The sequence below is a fragment of the Somniosus microcephalus genome, unplaced genomic scaffold, assembly GCF_052327205.1.
Source record: "Somniosus microcephalus isolate GS21.2 unplaced genomic scaffold, FLI_Smic_1.0 unresolved_chr5, whole genome shotgun sequence".
Taxonomy (NCBI): domain Eukaryota; kingdom Metazoa; phylum Chordata; class Chondrichthyes; order Squaliformes; family Somniosidae; genus Somniosus; species Somniosus microcephalus.
The window spans coordinates 50,601,658-50,622,843 of NW_028225183.1; the positions used below are offsets into that span (position 1 = coordinate 50,601,658).

Here is a 21,186-nt window from a genome sequence, read left to right on the forward strand (position 1 = left end):
TCGCCCATTTAAAACGGAGATGAGGAGGAATTTGTTCTCTCAGAATGTCGTGAATCTTTGGAATCCTCTACCCCAGAGAGCTGTGGAGGCGGAGCCACTGAATATATTCAAGGTGGAGATAGACATATATTTGAGCTGCAGTGGAGTCAAGGGTTATGGGGAGCGGGCAGGAAAGTGGCGTTGAGTATAAGATCTGATCACTCATGATCTTATTGAATGGCGGGGCAGGCTCGAGGGGCCGAATGGCCCACTCCTGCTCCTGTTCCTTCTGTTCTTATTCTAATTTCTGTCCCTTCTGCCTCTGTCCCTCTGTTCACAGGTCGATTTTTGCTCTGACAGATTCGGCACCTTTCAGTTCCTCGTTAGTATAGTGGTGAGTATCCCCGCCTGTCACGCGGGAGACCGGGGTTCAATTCCCCGACGGGGAGAATTTTTAACATCCCCAATTTTAAACCTTTGGGCAGCTCCTTAAAAAGACCCTGGGAAAAGTTGAATAGAACAAAATGAACGAAAATAATTTTAAAATATGTACATGACGCAATTTATAACAACTCCCTGCACCAGTTCCTCGTTAGTAGAGTGTTCTCCTTCTGTTTGCCTGTTGTGTGGGGCACTGAGGAGGGAGAGAGAAAATGAGATAACAGCGGGAGAAAGCACGACTGCTCTTTCAAAGAGACAGCACAGGCACGATTGGCCGAATGGCCTCCCACCGTGCTGCCAGCCTCCATGAATGCATGACACTGAGATGGATATCTGAGACATACCCACACAAAGAGAGCACATACGGGTATTTTGTGTGTGTTTGCTGCTTTGTCTCAAGCACTGCATAACCATTTCCTGGACAATGTCGTGGATATTATGATGTTCAGTTTTCACTTCCCCGACGGCTTCTCTCTGACTTTATGCCTCTGTCTCTGAGAAAAGCATAGAAGGTAATATATGGCAAATGGACCCCTTCCCGCACTTGATGCTGTGGCTTAGTGAAGATGTCCTTTGTGTTCTCGTCTAAAAGATGTCATCTTGTACGAAAAGTTTGCCTGGCGTGAAAGTGATCTGAATTTCAAAGCAGCAAGGAGGAAAGTCTGCGTTGCTCTGCTTGCTGGCAGGCAGCTTCTTGCAGCTTCCCTGGTGGTCTAGTGGTTAAGATTCGGCGCTTTTACTGCCGCGGCCCGGGTTCGATTCCCGATTAGGGAACAGTGCGTTTTGAGGCTGTTTGAAATGCCTCCAATCAATGCACCGGCGCGAAGCAATGTCTGCTCCTGATCAACCTTTGCAATTTCAACACTGCTGCTGCCTCAACAGGTACACAATGCACTTCCTTGCCTTTTGTAAAATGCCTGCTGTTTCAAAGTCAGCAGGAAATTACATTTGGGACGAGACAATTTAAACGTGTACATGCCCACATTTCACTGCAGCTGACAGTGTCAGAACAGTCACTGTTATTATCAAACTTCCATGTATTTTCTTACAGGCTGCACCCCCCTAACAAACATAGCTTATCACAGCACGGCTATCAATCAACTCAACGCCAGTTTGAAGAATGCAACATTTGAAAGTTAGCAACGTGTGCAAGACTTTAGTGAGAGAGAGTTGGGCCGTGATAACATTTCTAAGCAGTAAGATATTCAGTAGGCCTGAGCCCTTGCTGCGTAATACAATTCTCCCCATACTGATTCTGCTATCTTCAATTGGTCTCCTCTGGTTACCGTCATACCTGCCACTGGCAAGCGTTTCTCCTTATTACCTCAATCAAATCCCCTTGTAATTTTGAAAGCCTCTTATTAAATTTCCTCTTAACCGTCTGAGGAAAACAATCACAAACTCTCAACATAACTGAAGTTCCTTATCCCTCGGACCACTCTGCAAGACGTCAAACTGAGTGTCTCGCTCTGTATGTCTATCTTTGTCTCCCTCTTTGTCCCTGTCTCTCTCTGTATAGGATTCTGAGGGTGCTTGACAGGATAGATGCAGGGAGGATGTTTCCCCTCCTGGGGGAATCTACAACTAGGGGGCAAAGCTCCATAATATCCGGTCGCCCATTTAAAACGGAGATGAGGAGGAATTTCTTCTCTCAGAATGTCGTGAATCTTTGGAATCCTCTACCCCAGAGAGCTGTGGAGGCGGAGCCACTGAATATATTCAAGGTGGAGGTAGACATATATTTGAGCTGCAGTGGAGTCAAGGGTTATGGGGAGCGGGCAGGAAAGTGGCGTTGAGTAGAAGATCTGATCAGCCATGATCTTATTGAATGGCGGGGCAGGTTCGAGGGGCCGAATGGCCCACTCCTGCTCCTATTCCTTCTATTCTTATTTCTGTCCCTTCTGCCTCTGTCCCTCTGTTCACAGGTCGATTTTTGCTCTGACAGATTCGGCACTTTTCAGTTCCTCGTTAGTATAGTGGTGAGTATCCTCGCCTGTCACGCGGGAGACCGGGGTTCAATTCCCCGACGGGGAGAATTTTTAACATCCCCAATTTTAAACCTTTGGGCAGCTCCTTAAAAAGACCCTGGGAAAAGTTGAATAGAACAAAATGAACGAAAATAATTTTAAAATATGAACATGACGAAATTTATAACAACTCCCTGCACCAGTTCCTCGTTAGTAGAGTGTTCTCCTTCTGTTTGCCTGTTGTGTGGGGCACTGAGGAGGGAGAGAGAAAATGAGATAACAGCGGGAGAAAGCACGACTGCTCTTTCAAAGAGACAGCGCAGGCACGATTGGCCGAATGGCCTCCCACCGTGCTGCCAGCCTCCATGAATGCATGACACTGAGATGGATATCTGAGACATACCCACACAAAGAGAGCACATACGGGTATTTTGTGTGTGTTTGCTGCTTTGTCTCAAGCACTGCATAACCATTTCCTGGACAATGTCGTGGATATTATGATGTTCAGTTTTCACTTCCCCGACGGCTTCTCTCTGACTTTATGCCTCTGTCTCTGAGAAAAGCATAGAAGGAAATATATGGCAAATGGACGCCTTCCCGCACTTGATGCTGTGGCTTAGTGAACATGTCCTTTGTGTTCTCGTCTAAAAGATGTCATCTTGTACGAAAAGTTTGCCTGGCGTGAAAGTGATCTGTATTTCAAAGCAGCAAGGAGGAAAGTCTGCGTTGCTCTGCTTGCTGGCAGGCAGCTTCTTGCAGCTTTCCTGGTGGTCTAGTGGTTAAGATTCGGCGCTTTCATCGCCGCGGCCCGGGTTCGATTCCCGGTTAGGGAACAGTGCGTTTTGAGGCTGTTTGAAATGCCTCCAATCAATGCACCCGCGCGAAGCAATGTCTGCTCCTGATCAACCTTTGCAATTTCAACACTGCTGATGTCTCAACAGGTACACAATGCACTTCCTTGCCTTTTGTAAAATGCCTGCTGTTTCAAAGTCAGCAGGAAATTACATTTGGGACGAGACAATTTAAACGTGTACATGCCCACATTTAACTGCAGCTGACAGTGTCAGAACAGTCACTGTTATTATCAAACTTCCATGTATTTTCTTGCAGGCTGCACCCCCCTAACAAACATAGCTTATCACAGCACGGCTATCAATCAACTCAACGCCAGTTTGAAGAATGCAACATTTGAAAGTTAGCAACGTGTGCAAGACTTTAGTGAGAGAGAGTTGGGCCGTGATAACATTTCTAAGCAGTAAGATATTCAGCAGGCCTGAGCCCTTGCTGCGTAATACAATTCTCCCCATACTGATTCTGCTATCTTCAATTGGTCTCCTCTGGTTACCGTCATACCTGCCACTGGCAAGCGTTTCTCCTTATTACCTCAATCAAATCCCCTTGTAATTTTGAAAGCCTCTTATTAAATTTCCTCTTAACCGTCTGAGGAAAACAATCACAAACTCTCAACATAACTGAAGTTCCTTATCCCTCGGACCACTCTGCAAGACGTCAAACTGAGTGTCTCGCTCTGTATGTCTATCTTTGTCTCCCTCTTTGTCCCTGTCTCTCTCTGTATAGGATTCTGAGGGTGCTTGACAGGATAGATGCAGGGAGGATGTTTCCCCTCCTGGGGGAATCTACAACTCGGGGGCAAAGCTCCAGGATATCCGGTCGCCCATTTAAAACGGAGATGAGGAGGAATTTGTTCTCTCAGAATGTCGTGAATCTTTGGAATCCTCTACCCCAGAGAGCTGTGGAGGCGGAGCCACTGAATATATTCAAGGTGGAGATAGACATATATTTGAGCTGCAGTGGAGTCAAGGGATATGGGGAGCGGGCAGGAAAGTGGCGTTGAGTATAAGATCTGATCAGCCATGATCTTATTGAATGGCGGGGCAGGCTCGAGGGGCCGAATGGCCCACTCCTGCTCCTGTTCCTTCTGTTCTTATTCTAATTTCTGTCCCCTCTGTCCCTCTGTTCACAGGTCGATTTTTGCTCTGACAGATTCGGCACTTTTCTGTTCCTCGTTAGTATAGTGGTGAGTATCCCCGCCTGTCACGCGGGAGACCGGGGTTCAATTCCCCGACGGGGAGGATTTTTAACATCCCCAATTTTAAACCTTTGGGCAGCTCCTTAAAAAGACCCTGGGAAAAGTTGAATAGAACAAAATGAACGAAAATAATTTTAAAATATGAACATGACGAAATTTATAACAACTCCCTGCACCAGTTCCTCGTTAGTAGAGTGTTCTCCTTCTGTTTGCCTGTTGTGTGGGGCACTGAGGAGGGAGAGAGAAAATGAGATAAAAGCGGGAGAAAGCACGACTGCTCTTTCAAAGAGACAGCGCAGGCACGATTGGCCGAATGGCCTCCCACCGTGCTGCCAGCCTCCATGAATGCATGACACTGAGATGGATATCTGAGACATACCCACACAAAGAGAGCACATACGGGTATTTTGTGTGTGTTTGCTGCTTTGTCTCAAGCACTGCATAACCATTTCCTGGACAATGTCGTGGATATTATGATGTTCAGTTTTCACTTCCCCGACGGCTTCTCTCTGACTTTATGCCTCTGTCTCTGAGAAAAGCATAGAAGGAAATATATGGCAAATGGACCCCTTCCCGCACTTGATGCTGTGGCTTAGTGAACATGTCCTTTGTGTTCTCGTCTAAAAGATGTCATCTTGTACGAAAAGTTTGCCTGGCGTGAAAGTGATCTGAATTTCAAAGCAGCAAGGAGGAAAGTCTGCGTTGCTCTGCTTGCTGGCAGGCAGCTTCTTGCAGCTTCCCTGGTGGTCTAGTGGTTAGGATTCGGCGCTTTCACCGCCGCGGCCCGGGTTCGATTCCCGGTTAGGGAACAGTGCGTTTTGAGGCTGTTTGAAATGCCTCCAATCAATGCACCCGCGCGAAGCAATGTCTGCTCCTGATCAACCTTTGCAATTTCAACACTGCTGATGTCTCAACAGGTACACAATGCACTTCCTTGCCTTTTGTAAAATGCCTGCTGTTTCAAAGTCAGCAGGAAATTACATTTGGGACGAGACAATTTAAACGTGTACATGCCCACATTTAACTGCAGCTGACAGTGTCAGAACAGTCACTGTTATTATCAAACTTCCATGTATTTTCTTGCAGGCTGCACCCCCCTAACAAACATAGCTTATCACAGCACGGCTATCAATCAACTCAACGCCAGTTTGAAGAATGCAACATTTGAAAGTTAGCAACGTGTGCAAGACTTTAGTGAGAGAGAGTTGGGCCGTGATAACATTTCTAAGCAGTAAGATATTCAGTAGGCCTGAGCCCTTGCTGCGTAATACAATTCTCCCCATACTGATTCTGCTTTCTTCAATTGGTCTCCTCTGGTTACCGTCATACCTGCCACTGGCAAGCGTTTCTCCTTATTACCTCAATCAAATCCCCTTGTAATTTTGAAAGCCTCTTATTAAATTTCCTCTTAAACGTCTGAGGAAAACAATCACAAACTCTCAACATAACTGAAGTTCCTTATCCCTCGGACCACTCTGCAAGACGTCAAACTGACTGTCTCGCTCTGTATGTCTATCTTTGTCTCCCTCTTTGTCCCTGTCTCTCTCTGTATAGGATTCTGAGGGTGCTTGACAGGATAGATGCAGGGAGGATGTTTCCCCTCCTGGGGGAATCTACAACTAAGGGGCAAAGCTCCAGGATGTCCGGTCGCCCATTTAAAACGGAGATGAGGAGGAATTTCTTCTCTCAGAATGTCGTGAATCTTTGGAATCCTCTACCCCAGAGAGCTGTGGAGGCGGAGCCACTGAATATATTCAAGGTGGAGGTAGACATATATTTGAGCTGCAGTGGAGTCAAGGGTTATGGGGAGCGGGCAGGAAAGTGGCGTTGAGTAGAAGATCTGATCAGCCATGATCTTATTGAATGGCGGGGCAGGTTCGAGGGGCCGAATGGCCCACTCCTGCTCCTATTCCTTCTATTCTTATTTCTGTCCCTTCTGCCTCTGTCCCTCTGTTCACAGGTCGATTTTTGCTCTGACAGATTCGGCACCTTTCAGTTCCTCGTTAGTATAGTGGTGAGTATCCTCGCCTGTCACGCGGGAGACCGGGTTTCAATTCCCCGACGGGGAGAATTTTTAACATCCCCAATTTTAAACCTTTGGGCAGCTCCTTAAAAAGACCCTGGGAAAAGTTGAATAGAACAAAATGAACGAAAATAATTTTAAAATATGGACATGACGAAATTTATAACAACTCCCTGCACCAGTTCCTCGTTAGTAGAGTGTTCTCCTTCTGTTTGCCTGTTGTGTGGGGCACTGAGGAGGGAGAGAGAAAATGAGATAAAAGCGGGAGAAAGCACGACTGCTCTTTCAAAGAGACAGCACAGGCACGATTGGCCGAATGGTCTCCCACCGTGCTGCCAGCCTCCATGAATGCATGACACTGAGATGGATATCTGAGACATACCCACACAAAGAGAGCACATACGGGTATTTTGTGTGTGTTTGCTGCTTTGTCTCAAGCACTGCATAACCATTTCCTGGACAATGTCGTGGATATTATGATGTTCAGTTTTCACTTCCCCGACGGCTTCTCTCTGACTTTATGCCTCTGTCTCTGAGAAAAGCATAGAAGGTAATATATGGCAAATGGACCCCTTCCCGCACTTGATGCTGTGGCTTAGTGAACATGTCCTTTGTGTTCTCGTCTAAAAGATGTCATCTTGTACGAAAAGTTTGCCTGGCGTGAAAGTGATCTGAATTTCAAAGCAGCAAGGAGGAAAGTCTGCGTTGCTCTGCTTGCTGGCAGGCAGCTTTTTGCAGCTTCCCTGGTGGTCTAGTGGTTAAGATTCGGCGCTTTTACTGCCGCGGCCCGGGTTCGATTCCCGATTAGGGAACAGTGCGTTTTGAGGCTGTTTGAAATGCCTCCAATCAATGCACCCGCGCGAAGCAATGCCTGCTCCTGATCAACCTTTGCAATTTCAACACTGCTGCTGCCTCAACAGGTACACAATGCACTTCCTTGCCTTTTGTAAAATGCCTGCTGTTTCAAAGTCAGCAGGAAATTACATTTGGGACGAGACAATTTAAACGTGTACATGCCCACATTTAACTGCAGCTGACAGTGTCAGAACAGTCACGGTTATTATCAAACTTCCATGTATTTTCTTGCAGGCTGCACCCCCCTAACAAACTTAGCTTATCACAGCACGGCTATCAATTAACTCAACGCCAGTTTGAAGAATGCAACATTTGAAAGTTAGCAACGTGTGCAAGACTTTAGTGAGAGAGAGTTGGGCCGTGATAACATTTCTAAGCAGTAAGATATTCAGTAGGCCTGAGCCCTTGCTGCGTAATACAATTCTCCCCATACTGATTCTGCTATCTTCAATTGGTCTCCTCTGGTTACCGTCATACCTGCCACTGGCAAGCGTTTCTCCTTATTACCTCAATCAAATCCCCTTGTAATTTTGAAAGCCTCTTATTAAATTTCCTCTTAACCGTCTGAGGAAAACAATCACAAACTCTCAACATAACTGAAGTTCCTTATCCCTCGGACCACTCTGCAAGACGTCAAACTGAGAGTCTCGCTCTGTATGTCTATCTTTGCCTCCCTCTTTGTCCCTGTCTCTCTCTGTATAGGATTCTGAGGTTGCTTGACAGGATAGATGCAGGGAGGATGTTTCCCCTCCTGGGGGAATCTACAACGAGGGGGCAAAGCTCCAGGATATCCGGTCGCCCATTTAAAACGGAGATGAGGAGGAATTTCTTCTCTCAGAATGTCGTGAATCTTTGGAATCCTCTACCCCAGAGAGCTGTGGAGGCGGAGCCACTGAATATATTCAAGGTGGAGGTAGACATATATTTGAGCTGCAGTGGAGTCAAGGGTTATGGGGAGCGGGCAGGAAAGTGGCGTTGAGTAGAAGATCTGATCAGCCATGATCTTATTGAATCGCGGGGCAGGTTCGAGGGGCCGAATGGCCCACTCCTGCTCCTATTCCTTCTATTCTTATTTCTGTCCCTTCTGCCTCTGTCCCTCTGTTCACAGGTCGATTTTTGCTCTGACAGATTCGGCACTTTTCTGTTCCTCGTTAGTATAGTGGTGAGTATCCCCGCCTGTCACGCGGGAGACCGGGGTTCAATTCCCCGACGGGGAGAATTTTTAACATCCCCAATTTTTAACCTTTGGGCAGCTCCTTAAAAAGACCCTGGGAAAAGTTGAATAGAACAAAATGAACGAAAATAATTTTAAAATATGAACATGACGAAATTTATAACAACTCCCTGCACCAGTTCCTCGTTAGTAGAGTGTTCTCCTTCTGTTTGCCTGTTGTGTGGGGCACTGAGGAGGGAGAGAGAAAATGAGATAAAAGCGGGAGAAAGCACGACTGCTCTTTCAAAGAGACAGCGCAGGCACGATTGGCCGAATGGCCTCCCACCGTGCTGCCAGCCTCCATGAATGCATGACACTGAGATGGATATCTGAGACATACCCACACAAAGAGAGCACATACGGGTATTTTGTGTGTGTTTGCTGCTTTGTCTCAAGCACTGCATAACCATTTCCTGGACAATGTCGTGGATATTATGATGTTCAGTTTTCACTTCCCCGACGGCTTCTCTCTGACTTTATGCCTCTGTCTCTGAGAAAAGCATAGAAGGAAATATATGGCAAATGGACCCCTTCCCGCACTTGATGCTGTGGCTTAGTGAACATGTCCTTTGTGTTCTCGTCTAAAAGATGTCATCTTGTACGAAAAGTTTGCCTGGCGTGAAAGTGATCTGAATTTCAAAGCAGCAAGGAGGAAAGTCTGCGTTGCTCTGCTTGCTGGCAGGCAGCTTCTTGCAGCTTCCCTGGTGGTCTAGTGGTTAGGATTCGGCGCTTTCACCGCCGCGGCCCGGGTTCGATTCCCGGTTAGGGAACAGTGCGTTTTGAGGCTGTTTGAAATGCCTCCAATCAATGCACTCGCGCGAAGCAATGTCTGCTCCTGATCAACCTTTGCATTTTCAACACTGCTGATGTCTCAACAGGTACACAATGCACTTCCTTGCCTTTTGTAAAATGCCTGCTGTTTCAAAGTCAGCAGGAAATTACATTTGGGACGAGACAATTTAAACGTGTACATGCCCACATTTAACTGCAGCTGACAGTGTCAGAACAGTCACTGTTATTATCAAACTTCCATGTATTTTCTTGCAGGCTGCACCCCCCTAACAAACATAGCTTATCACAGCACGGCTATCAATCAACTCAACGCCAGTTTGAAGAATGCAACATTTGAAAGTTAGCAACGTGTGCAAGACTTTAGTGAGAGAGAGTTGGGCCGTGATAACATTTCTAAGCAGTAAGATATTCAGTAGGCCTGAGCCCTTGCTGCGTAATACAATTCTCCCCATACTGATTCTGCTTTCTTCAATTGGTCTCCTCTGGTTACCGTCATACCTGCCACTGGCAAGCGTTTCTCCTTATTACCTCAATCAAATCCCCTTGTAATTTTGAAAGCCTCTTATTAAATTTCCTCTTAAACGTCTGAGGAAAACAATCACAAACTCTCAACATAACTGAAGTTCCTTATCCCTCGGACCACTCTGCAAGACGTCAAACTGACTGTCTCGCTCTGTATGTCTATCTTTGTCTCCCTCTTTGTCCCTGTCTCTCTCTGTATAGGATTCTGAGGGTGCTTGACAGGATAGATGCAGGGAGGATGTTTCCCCTCCTGGGGGAATCTACAACTCGGGGGCAAAGCTCCAGGATATCCGGTCGCCCATTTAAAACGGAGATGAGGAGGAATTTGTTCTCTCAGAATGTCGTGAATCTTTGGAATCCTCTACCCCAGAGAGCTGTGGAGGCGGAGCCACTGAATATATTCAAGGTGGAGATAGACATATATTTGAGCTGCAGTGGAGTCAAGGGTTATGGGGAGCGGGCAGGAAAGTGGCGTTGAGTATAAGATCTGATCAGCCATGATCTTATTGAATGGCGGGGCAGGCTCGAGGGGCCGAATGGCCCACTCCTGCTCCTGTTCCTTCTGTTCTTATTCTAATTTCTGTCCCTTCTGCCTCTGTCCCTCTGTTCACAGGTCGATTTTTGCTCTGATAGATTCGGCACCTTTCAGTTCCTCGTTGGTATAGTGGTGAGTATCCCCGCCTGTCACGCGGGAGACCGGGGTTCAATTCCCCGACGGGGAGAATTTTTAACATCCCCAATTTTAAACCTTTGGGCAGCTCCTTAAAAAGACCCTGGGAAAAGTTGAATAGAACAAAATGAACGAAAATAATTTTAAAATATGAACATGACGAAATTTATAACAACTCCCTGCACCAGTTCCTCGTTAGTAGAGTGTTCTCCTTCTGTTTGCCTGTTGTGTGGGGCACTGAGGAGGGAGAGAGAAAATGAGATAACAGCGGGAGAAAGCACGACTGCTCTTTCAAAGAGACAGCACAGGCACGATTGGCCGAATGGCCTCCCACCGTGCTGCCAGCCTCCATGAATGCATGACACTGAGATGGATATCTGAGACATACCCACACAAAGAGAGCACATACGGGTATTTTGTGTGTGTTTGCTGCTTTGTCTCAAGCACTGCATAACCATTTCCTGGACAATGTCGTGGATATTATGATGTTCAGTTTTCACTTCCCCGACGGCTTCTCTCTGACTTTATGCCTCTGTCTCTGAGAAAAGCATAGAAGGAAATATATGGCAAATGGACGCCTTCCCGCACTTGATGCTGTGGCTTAGTGAACATGTCCTTTGTGTTCTCGTCTAAAAGATGTCATCTTGTACGAAAAGTTAGCGTGGCGTTAAAGTGATCTGAATTTCAAAGCAGCAAGGAGGAAAGTCTGCGTTGCTCTGCTTGCTGGCAGGCAGCTTCTTGCAGCTTCCCTGGTGGTCTAGTGGTTAAGATTCGGCGCTTTCATTGCCGCGGCCCGGGTTCGATTCCCGATTAGAGAACAGTGCGTTTTGAGGCTGTTTGAAATGCCTCCAATCAATGCACCCGCGCGAAGCAATGCCTGCTCCTGATCAACCTTTGCAATTTCAACACTGCTGCTGCCTCAACAGGTACACAATGCACTTCCTTGCCTTTTGTAAAATGCCTGCTGTTTCAAAGTCAGCAGGAAATTACATTTGGGACGAGACAATTTAAACGTGTGCATGCCCACATTTAACTGCAGCTGACAGTGTCAGAACAGTCACGGTTATTATCAAACTTCCATGTATTTTCTTGCAGGCTGCACCCCCCTAACAAACTTAGCTTATCACAGCACGGCTATCAATCAACTCAACGCCAGTTTGAAGAATGCAACATTTGAAAGTTAGCAAAGTGTGCAAGACTTTAGTGAGAGAGAGTTGGGCCGTGATAACATTTCTAAGCAGTAAGATATTCAGTAGGCCTGAGCCCTTGCTGCATAATACAATTCTCCCCATACTGATTCTGTTATCTTCAATTGGTCTCCTCTGGTTACCGTCATACCTGCCACTGGCAAGCGTTTCTCCTTATTACCTCAATCAAATCCCCTTGTAATTTTGAAAGCCTCTTATTAAATTTCCTCTTAACCGTCTGAGGAAAACAATCACAAACTCTCAACATAACTGAAGTTCCTTATCCCTCGGACCACTCTGCAAGACGTCAAACTGACTGTCTCGCTCTGTATGTCTATCTTTGTCTCCCTCTTTGTCCCTGTCTCTCTCTGTATAGGATTCTGAGGGTGCTTGACAGGATAGATGCAGGGAGGATGTTTCCCCTCCTAGGGGAATCTACAACTAGGGGGCAAAGCTCCAGGATATCCGGTCGCCCATTTAAAACGGAGATGAGGAGGAATTTGTTCTCTCAGAATGTCGTGAATCTTTGGAATCCTCTACCCCAGAGAGCTGTGGAGGCGGAGCCACTGAATATATTCAAGGTGGAGATAGACATATATTTGAGCTGCAGTGGAGTCAAGGGTTATGGGGAGCGGGCAGGAAAGTGGCGTTGAGTAGAAGATCTGATCAGCCATGATCTTATTGAATGGCGGGGCAGGCTCGAGGGGCCGAATGGCCCACTCCTGCTCCTATTCCTTCTATTCTTATTTCTGTCCCTTCTGCCTCTGTCCCTCTGTTCACAGGTCGATTTTTGCTCTGACAGATTCGGCACCTTTCAGTTCCTCGTTAGTATAGTGGTGAGTATCCCCGCCTGTCACGCGGGAGACCGGGGTTCAATTCCCCGACGGGGAGAATTTTTAACATCCCCAATTTTAAACCTTTGAGCAGCTCCTTAAAAAGACCCTGGGAAAAGTTGAATAGAACAAAATGAACGAAAATAATTTTAAAATATGTGCATGACGAAATTTATAACAACTCCCTGCACCAGTTCCTCGTTAGTAGAGTGTTCTCCTTCTGTTTGCCTGTTGTGTGGGGCTCTGAGGAGGGAGAGAGAAAATGAGATAACAGCGGGAGAAAGCACGACTGCTCTTTCAAAGAGACAGCACAGGCACGATTGGCCGAAAGGCCTCCCACCGTGCTGCCAGCCTCCATGAATGCATGACACTGAGATGGATATCTGAGACATACCCACACAAAGAGAGCACATACGGGTATTTTGTGTGTGTTTGCTGCTTTGTCTGAAGCACTGCATAACCATTTCCTGGACAATGTCGTGGATATTATGATGTCAGTTTTCACTTCCCCGACGGCTTCTCTCTGACTTTATGCCTCTGTCTCTGAGAAAAGCATAGAAGGAAATATATGGCAAATGGACGCCTTCCCGCACTTGATGCTGTGGCTTAGTGAACATGTCCTTTGTGTTCTCGTCTAAAAGATGTCATCTTGTACGAAAGGTTTGCCTGGCGTTAAAGTGATCTGAATTTCAAAGCAGCAAGGAGGAAAGTCTGCGTTGCTCTGCTTGCTGGCAGGCAGCTTCTTGCAGCTTTTTGCTGCTTCCCTGGTGGTCTAGTGGTTAGGATTCGGCGCTTTCACCGCCGCGGCCCGGGTTCGATTCCAGGTTAGGGGACAGTGCGTTTTGAGGCTGTTTGAAATGCCTCCAATCAATGCACCCGCGCGAAGCAATGTCTGCTCCTGATCAACCTTTAGCAATTTCAACACTGCTGATGCCTCAACAGGTACACAATGCACTTCCTTGCCTTTTGTAAAATGCCTGCTGTTTCAAAGTCAGCAGGAAATTACATTTGGGACGAGACAATTTAAACGCGTATATGCCCACATTTAACTGCAGCTGACAGTGTCAGAACAGTCACGGTTATTATCAAACTTCCATGTATTTTCTTGCAGGCTGCACCCCTAACAAACTTAGCTTATCACAGCACGGCTATCAATCAACTCAACGCCAGTTTGAAGAATGCAACATTTGAAAGTTAGCAACGTGTGCAAGACTTTAGTGAGAGAGAGTTGGGCCGTGATAACATTTCTAAGCAGTAAGATATTCAGTAGGCCTGAGCCCTTGCTGCGTAATACAATTCTCCCCATACTGATTCTGCTATCTTCAATTGGTCTCCTTTGGTTACCGTCATACCTGCCACTGGCAAGCGTTTCTCCTTATTACCTCAATCAAATCCCCTTGTAATTTTGAAAGCCTCTTATTAAATTTCCTCTTAACCGTCTGAGGAAAACAATCACAAACTCTCAACATAACTGAAGTTCCTTATCCCTCGGACCACTCTGCAAGACGTCAAACTGAGTGTCTCGCTCTGTATGTCTATCTTTGTCTCCCTCTTTGTCCCTGTCTCTCTCTGTATAGGATTCTGAGGTTGCTTGACAGGATAGATGCAGGGAAGATGTTTCCCCTCCTGGGGGAATCTACAACTAGGGGGCAAAGCTCCAGGATATCCGGTCGCCCATTTAAAACGGAGATGAGGAGGAATTTCTTCTCTCAGAATGTCGTGAATCTTTGGAATCCTCTACCCCAGAGAGCTGTGGAGGCGGAGCCACTGAATATATTCAAGGTGGAGGTAGACATATATTTGAGCTGCAGTGGAGTCAAGGGTTATGGGGAGCGGGCAGGAAAGTGGCGTTGAGTAGAAGATCTGATCAGCCATGATCTTATTGAATGGCGGGGCAGGCTCGAGGGGCCGAATGGCCTGCTCCTATTCCTTCTGTTCTTATTCTTATTTCTGTCCCTTCTGTCCCTCTGTTCACAGGTCGATTTTTGCTCTGACAGATTCGGCACCTTTCAGTTCCTCGTTAGTATAGTGGTGAGTATCCCCGCCTGTCACGCGGGAGACCGGGGTTCAATTACCCGACGGGGAGAATTTTTAACATCCCCAATTTTAAACCTTTGGGCAGCTCCTTAAAAAGACCCTGGGAAAAGTTGAATAGAACAAAATGAACGAAAATAATTTTAAAATATGTACATGACGAAATTTATAACAACTCCCTGCACCAGTTCCTCGTTAGTAGAGTGTTCTCCTTCTGTTTGCCTGTTGTGTGGGGCACTGAGGAGGGAGAGAGAAAATGAGATAACAGCGGGAGAAAGCACGACTGCTCTTTCAAAGAGACAGCACAGGCACGATTGGCCGAATGGCCTCCCACCGTGCTGCCAGCCTCCATGAATGCATGACACTGAGATGGATATCTGAGACATACCCACACAAAGAGAGCACATACGGGTATTTTGTGTGTGTTTGCTGCTTTGTCTCAAGCACTGCATAACCATTTCCTGGACAATGTCGTGGATATTATGATGTTCAGTTTTCACTTCCCCGACGGCTTCTCTCTGACTTTATGCCTCTGTCTCTGAGAAAAGCATAGAAGGAAATATATGGCAAATGGACCCCTTCCCGCACTTGATGCTGTGGCTTAGTGAACATGTCCTTTGTGTTCTCGTCTAAAAGATGTCATCTTGTACGAAAAGTTTGCCTGGCGTGAAAGTGATCTGAATTTCAAAGCAGCAAGGAGGAAAGTCTGCGTTGCTCTGCTTGCTGGCAGGCAGCTTCTTGCTGCTTTTTGCAGCTTTCCTGGTGGTCGAGTGGTTAAGATTCGGCGCTTTCACTGCCGCGGCCCGGGTTCGATTCCCGGTTAGGGACCAGTGCGTTTTGTGGCTGTTTGAAATGCCTCCAATCAACGCACCCGCGCGAAGTAATGCCTGCTCCTCATCAACCTTTGCAATTTCAACACTGCTGCTGCCTCAACAGGTACACAATGCACTTCCTTGCCTTTTGTAAAATGCCTGCTGTTTCAAAGTCAGCAGGAAATTACATTTGGGACGAGACAATTTAAACGTGTACATGCCCACATTTAACTGCAGCTGACAGTGTCAGAACAGTCACGGTTATTATCCGTATTCCATGTATTTTCTTGTCAACTGCATCTCCCGAACAAACTTAGCTGATCACAGCACGGCTATCAATCAACTCATTGCCAGTGTGAAAAATGCAACATTTGAGACTTATAAACGGTTGCAATCCTGGAATGAGAGAGTGCCTGGGCCGTGATAACTTATCCTGAGCAGTAAGATATTCATTAGTCCTGAGCCCTTGCTGCGTAAGACAATTCTCCCCATACTGATTCTTTTGCTGGTTATCTTCAATCGGTGTCCTCTGGTTGCCGTCACTCCTGCCACTGGAAAGCGTTTCTCCTTATTACCTCAATCAAAGCCACTTTAGCTTTGAAAGCCTCAATTAAATTTCCTCTTAACCTTCTGAGGAAAACAATCGCAGCTTCTCCACACTCTCAACATATCTGAAGTCCCTTTTCCCTCGGACCAGTCCGTAAGACGTCAAACTGAGGCTCTCGCTCTATATGTCTATCTTTGTCTCTGTCTCCCTCTTTGTCTCTTTATATGATTCTGTGGGGGATTGACAGTGTAGATGCAGGGAGGATGTTCCCCTCCTGCGAGAATCTATAACATGGGGGCAGCGTTTCAGGATAAGAGGTAGCCCATTTAAAACGGAGATGAGGAGGAATTTCTTCTCTCAAACGGTCGTGAATCTTTGGAATCCTCTAGCCCAGAGAGCTGTGGAAGCGGAGTCATTGATTATATTCAAGGCGGAGATAGACATACATTTGAGCTACAAGGGAGTCAAGCGTTAGGGGAAGCGGGTGCGAAAGTGGCGTTGAGTCGAACATCTGATCAGCCATGATCTTATTGAATGGCGGAGCAGGCTCGAGGAACGCATGGCCAAATCCTGCTCCTATTTCTTACGTTCTCATATTCCGATCTTGGCCAGCGGGGTTGCGAACTGTGGCTCGTCTGGCTTAGTTCATTAAATAAGCATCGCAGTAGGAAGCAGCATCAACTTGAAGATGGCTGCGCGGACGACGTGCATTTTCTTCAATGGGTGGCAAAATAAATATATTCGACGTTTAAAATTGCTTTCACGGTTTCAAGAGCATTAATCAATGTAGTATTTCTCCTGTGGCCTAGGCCTCTCGTGATGTCGTGATGTAATAATGGGGTGAAGTGCTTGTTTAACTTTCTGCTTGAATCGTTGTTTGATTGTAGCTTTGAATGTGTCTCGGCACAGGAACCGAAAGGCAGCGGTTAAAATGCAGTAAAAATGACTCATTGGGGACGATGTCCTCATTTCCGTAGTCGGCATAATTCGAACTTGCGCTGGGAAACTCCAATGGATTTAAAATCCATCGACTTAACCATTCGGCCACGACAAACCCGACATTCCATTGGAACCACGCAGCTTCTCATTTGCTGCAAAATCGGTGCCTCTGCTGCAAACGCTCTGGTACATAATCACTTGGGTTCCTGTGGAATAATTCCAGTTGTAAAGTTTTCGTCACTTGTCTCTGGGGCGCAATGAGCCAGCGCGTTCGGCTGTTAACTGAAAGGTTGATGGTTTGAGACCACCCAGGGACGTGACTGTTGCGTATTTAGAATGTTGTATTCGAATTGTTCCATAAAGCTTACCGTAGTTGTGATGTGCAATACACTATGGGAAATAGAGTGCATCGAGTTGAGAAGACTCTCTTGAAAGTGATGGCTGTTAACTGAACTCTGTCTCCTGCATACTCTTTTAATTGTTATACAAGAAATGTTATTAAACTCTTGAGATTTAACAAAAGTGGCGACGAGGACGTCTGAACTTACGTGGCTCTGCTGTGCGGAAAATAGTCGGGTTTTAAGAACATAAGAAATTGGAGCAGCAGTAGGCCAATCGGCCCCTCGAGGCTGCTCCGCCATTCAATAAGATCATGGCTGATCTGATCCTAACCGCCAATCCACTATCACAGAACCATCTCCTGAATCTAACAGAATTAGACACATGAAATAGGAGCAGGATCAGGCTACACGGCCTCTGGGCCCGCTCCGCTACCCACAGGGCCATGACCAATCCAAACCTAGACTCATGTCCAAATTCCTGCCCGCTCCCCGTAACCCTTAATTCCCTTTACTTCTAGGAAACTGTCTATTTCTGTTTGAAATTTATGTAATGATGTAGTTTCTACAGCTTTTTGCGGCAGCATATTCCATGGACCTATCACCCTCTGAGTGAAGTAGTTCCTCCTCATCTCAGTTTTGAAAGAGCAGCCCCTTATTCTAAGACTATGCCCCCTAGTTCTAGTTTCACCCATCATCGGGAACATCTTACCCGCATCCACCCGATCCAACCCCTTCACATACTTATATGTTTTACGTGTTTAAAACTGTTATTTTTGCCATGGACAGTTAATTAAAGTGAGGCTGGCTCGAGGATAAAGGAGCTTGCAATGTCGGGAAGACGAGATGGCGTATAATGTTCTAACGACTTGAAAAAGGGGAGTAAAAGCAGTGAGTAAATCGGGAAGGACACTTATTCGACTGTGAAACGACCTGTGAATTGAAGCACTAAATAACTGATAGTGATGTTCGTTGAGTTCAACATTGGAAGGATCCTTAGTGAATGATAATTAGGATCCTGAGAGAAGGAAAATGGCTGGAATTGTCGTTAACACTGGACCATTTGATGAGAATGTCGAACAATGGAGCTCATACACAGAACGATTTGAATACTTCACACAAGCAAATGACATTGGAGGGAACAAAGTAGTACCTACATTGTTAAGTGTGATGGGACCAAAGACTTTCAATCTTTTGCGTACTTTAGTGCATCCAGATAAACCAGGGACTAAACAATATAGCGAAATTGTGGAGATACTAAAAGGGCATTTTTCACCCAAACCCATAGTCGTAGCTGAAATGTTTAGGTTCCACAGGCGTAACCAGGAAGAAGGAGAAACAGTGACCATGTTTGTAGCTGCACTAAAAAGACTATCAGAGCACTGTGAGTTTAATGACGTGCTAAATGATACTATAAGAGATAGGCTAGTGTATGGTATGAGAACTGACTGAAGCCTTACAGAAGAGACTATTAATGGAGATTAATCTGACACTACAAAGGGCCATTGAAATCAGTATTTCCACGGAGTTGGCAGCAAAGGAAGCTCAACATTTGGGTACAAAAGAAAAAGTGCACAAAGTAAGAACAGAGAGCCAAGGGCCATGCTTCCGTTGTGGCAAAACGGGGCATCTTGCGTCTGCATGCTGTTGAGTGGACATGGATTGCCACAGTTGTGGTAAAAAGGGACATAGTCAGCGCACATGCAGAAATAAAAAGGACACAGAGATAACGTCAAAGACGGAAGGAAGAAAAGAAACATTCAGACAAAAGACAAAGAAGCATGTCGGCTCTGTAGAACAGGACAAAACAGAGGCAAGTGACACGTCAGAGGAGGAATGATCACTGAGCGTGCTGACTGTAGCTGGGGATTCGCATGGCTACTGGCTATCACCCTTGTTAGAGGGGCAGCCTGTGCGAATGCAGATCGATACCGGGGCAGCAGTATCTCTTATGTCAGAGACAGTCTACAAAAAGACATTAAAGCACCTTCCACTTCAGCCAGCTAACATAGCATTAAAGACATATTCTGGTGAAAGAGTAACCGTGAGAGATATCACTGAGGTCGCAGTTTAGTTGAATGAACAAACTAGGAAGTTACCACTCTACATAGTTAAAGGAGACTAACCCTCCCTGCTGGGACGTTCGTGGATGGAGGAAATAAAATTAGACTGGTCATCAGTCTATATGATGTCACACAATGATCCAGGCTTACCCGCCATCTTAAAGAAGCATGCAGAATTCTTTATTGGAGAACTGGGTAGCATGAAAGATATTATTGTGAAGCTCCCTATTAAGCAGGATAGCAAACCCAAGTTCATGAAGGTCCGACCTGTACCCTATGCCATCAGACCAAAAGTCGAGGGTGACTTAGAAGCCCTAGTTGAAAGCTGAGTACTAGAACCATGCAGCATGAGTGAATGGGCAACGCCCATCTTACCAGTGCTCAAGAAAGGGGGTGGAGTTAGGATATTTGGAGATTTTAAAGTATCTGTTAACCCTGTATTGTCCGTGGAGCAATATCCACTTTCCCATATTGATGATTTGTTTGCGGGACTTGCTGGGGGCCAGTCGACCTCTGTCAAGCCTACCTGCAAATGCATGTGGATGAACAGTCACGAGAAATGCTGACTATTGTGATGCACAAGGGCCTATTTAGGTATCGTCGACTACCTTTCGAATTTACTTTAGCTCCATCGCATTTCCAACATGCTATGGACCAGATCGTTAGTGGATTGCCTGGAGTCCACTGCTATTTAGATGATATCTTAGTTACTGGGTGTGATGACCAAGACCATCTGCGTAACTTGGACGCAATGCTACAGAGACTGAGGGATTGCGGACTCAGAGTTCGCAGGGATAAATGCGATTTTATTCAGGCATCAGTTGAGTACCTCGGTCATGTGATCGATGCCACAGGCCTTCACAAGGCACCGTCCAAGACCAAGGCAATCGAGGATGCCCCAGCACCTGAAAATATCAGCCAGCTGCGTTCTTTTCTATTGTTACTGAACTACTATGACGGTTCATACCGAAACTAGCTTCGATGCTGAGGCCGCTGCATTGGTTTCTATGTAAAGGCAAGAAGTGGGAATTGACTAACAAGTGTCAGGAGGCGTTCATGACAGCAAAGGACACGCTCCTGAATTCAGAGCCTTTGACGCATTTTAGCCTTTCATTACCAATACAGTTAGCTTGCAATGCATTGTCATATGTTGTTGGAGCGGTCGTTTCTCATATCATGCCAAATGGAGAATAGAAGCCGACAGCATTCGCATCTAGGACTTTGAACAGAGCTGAAACTAACTACGCCCAAATAGAACGAGAAGCACTGAGCATCGTTTATGGCGTTCGCAAGTTTCTCCAATATTTGTACGGGAGACAGTTCACCCCACTAACAGATCACCGCCCTCTCACGACCATCCTCGGGCCCCATACAGGGATTCAGTCACTTGCTGCGAGCAGAATGCAAAGGTGGGCGCTGCTGTAGTCTGTACACACATTTGACATTAGATATCGCAAATCTGACATGCACGGCAATCCCGACGGTCTTTCCAGGTTGCCGCTGCCTGTCACCAAGCCTATGATGCGTAGCTTGGACATCTGCTATTTTAGGCAGGTGGAGAACGTGCCTGCTACACAGGTCCGACGAAACACCAGAAACGACCCAGTGTTGTCTGCACTGCTGGACATTATCATCAGGGGCAAGCTTGTCAGCGATGACCCAAACCTGAAACCATATCTCTTACGGTGAAACGAACTGTTGGTGCAGTCTGGATGTTTCCTGTGGGGGAGGAGAGTGGTTATTCCACCATCACTACGGAAACCAGTGTTACAGCCACTACACTCCAGACACTGCGGAATGGTTCGTATGAAAGAAATGGCGAAGAGCTACTTCTGGTGGCTGGGTATGAATGGATAGGTTGAGGACAAAGCTAAAACCTGTTCCTCATGTCAGAGAGTTCGTAATGTGCCACAGCTTGCAC

At 46.3% G+C, this 21,186-nt stretch overlaps 7 non-coding genes across 7 annotated transcripts; all 7 read left to right on the plus strand.

Annotated features, from left to right (window-relative positions):
- The first annotated feature begins 356 nt into the window (after positions 1 to 356).
- trnad-guc (transfer RNA aspartic acid (anticodon GUC)) lies at positions 357 to 428 on the plus strand. Its single transcript has one exon. It is a non-coding gene; the product is annotated as a tRNA-Asp (tRNA).
- Positions 429 to 4,408: 3,980 nt separating this feature from the next.
- Positions 4,409 to 4,480, plus strand: trnad-guc (transfer RNA aspartic acid (anticodon GUC)). The gene has a single exon. It is a non-coding gene; the product is annotated as a tRNA-Asp (tRNA).
- A 694-nt stretch (positions 4,481 to 5,174) lies between these two features.
- trnae-uuc (transfer RNA glutamic acid (anticodon UUC)) lies at positions 5,175 to 5,246 on the plus strand. Its single transcript has one exon. It is a non-coding gene; the product is annotated as a tRNA-Glu (tRNA).
- Positions 5,247 to 8,460: 3,214 nt separating this feature from the next.
- On the plus strand, positions 8,461 to 8,532 carry trnad-guc (transfer RNA aspartic acid (anticodon GUC)). Its single transcript has one exon. It is a non-coding gene; the product is annotated as a tRNA-Asp (tRNA).
- A 694-nt stretch (positions 8,533 to 9,226) lies between these two features.
- trnae-uuc (transfer RNA glutamic acid (anticodon UUC)) lies at positions 9,227 to 9,298 on the plus strand. The gene has a single exon. It is a non-coding gene; the product is annotated as a tRNA-Glu (tRNA).
- Positions 9,299 to 10,492: 1,194 nt separating this feature from the next.
- On the plus strand, positions 10,493 to 10,564 carry trnad-guc (transfer RNA aspartic acid (anticodon GUC)). The gene has a single exon. It is a non-coding gene; the product is annotated as a tRNA-Asp (tRNA).
- A 1,954-nt stretch (positions 10,565 to 12,518) lies between these two features.
- On the plus strand, positions 12,519 to 12,590 carry trnad-guc (transfer RNA aspartic acid (anticodon GUC)). Its single transcript has one exon. It is a non-coding gene; the product is annotated as a tRNA-Asp (tRNA).
- The last annotated feature ends 8,596 nt before the right edge of the window (positions 12,591 to 21,186 follow it).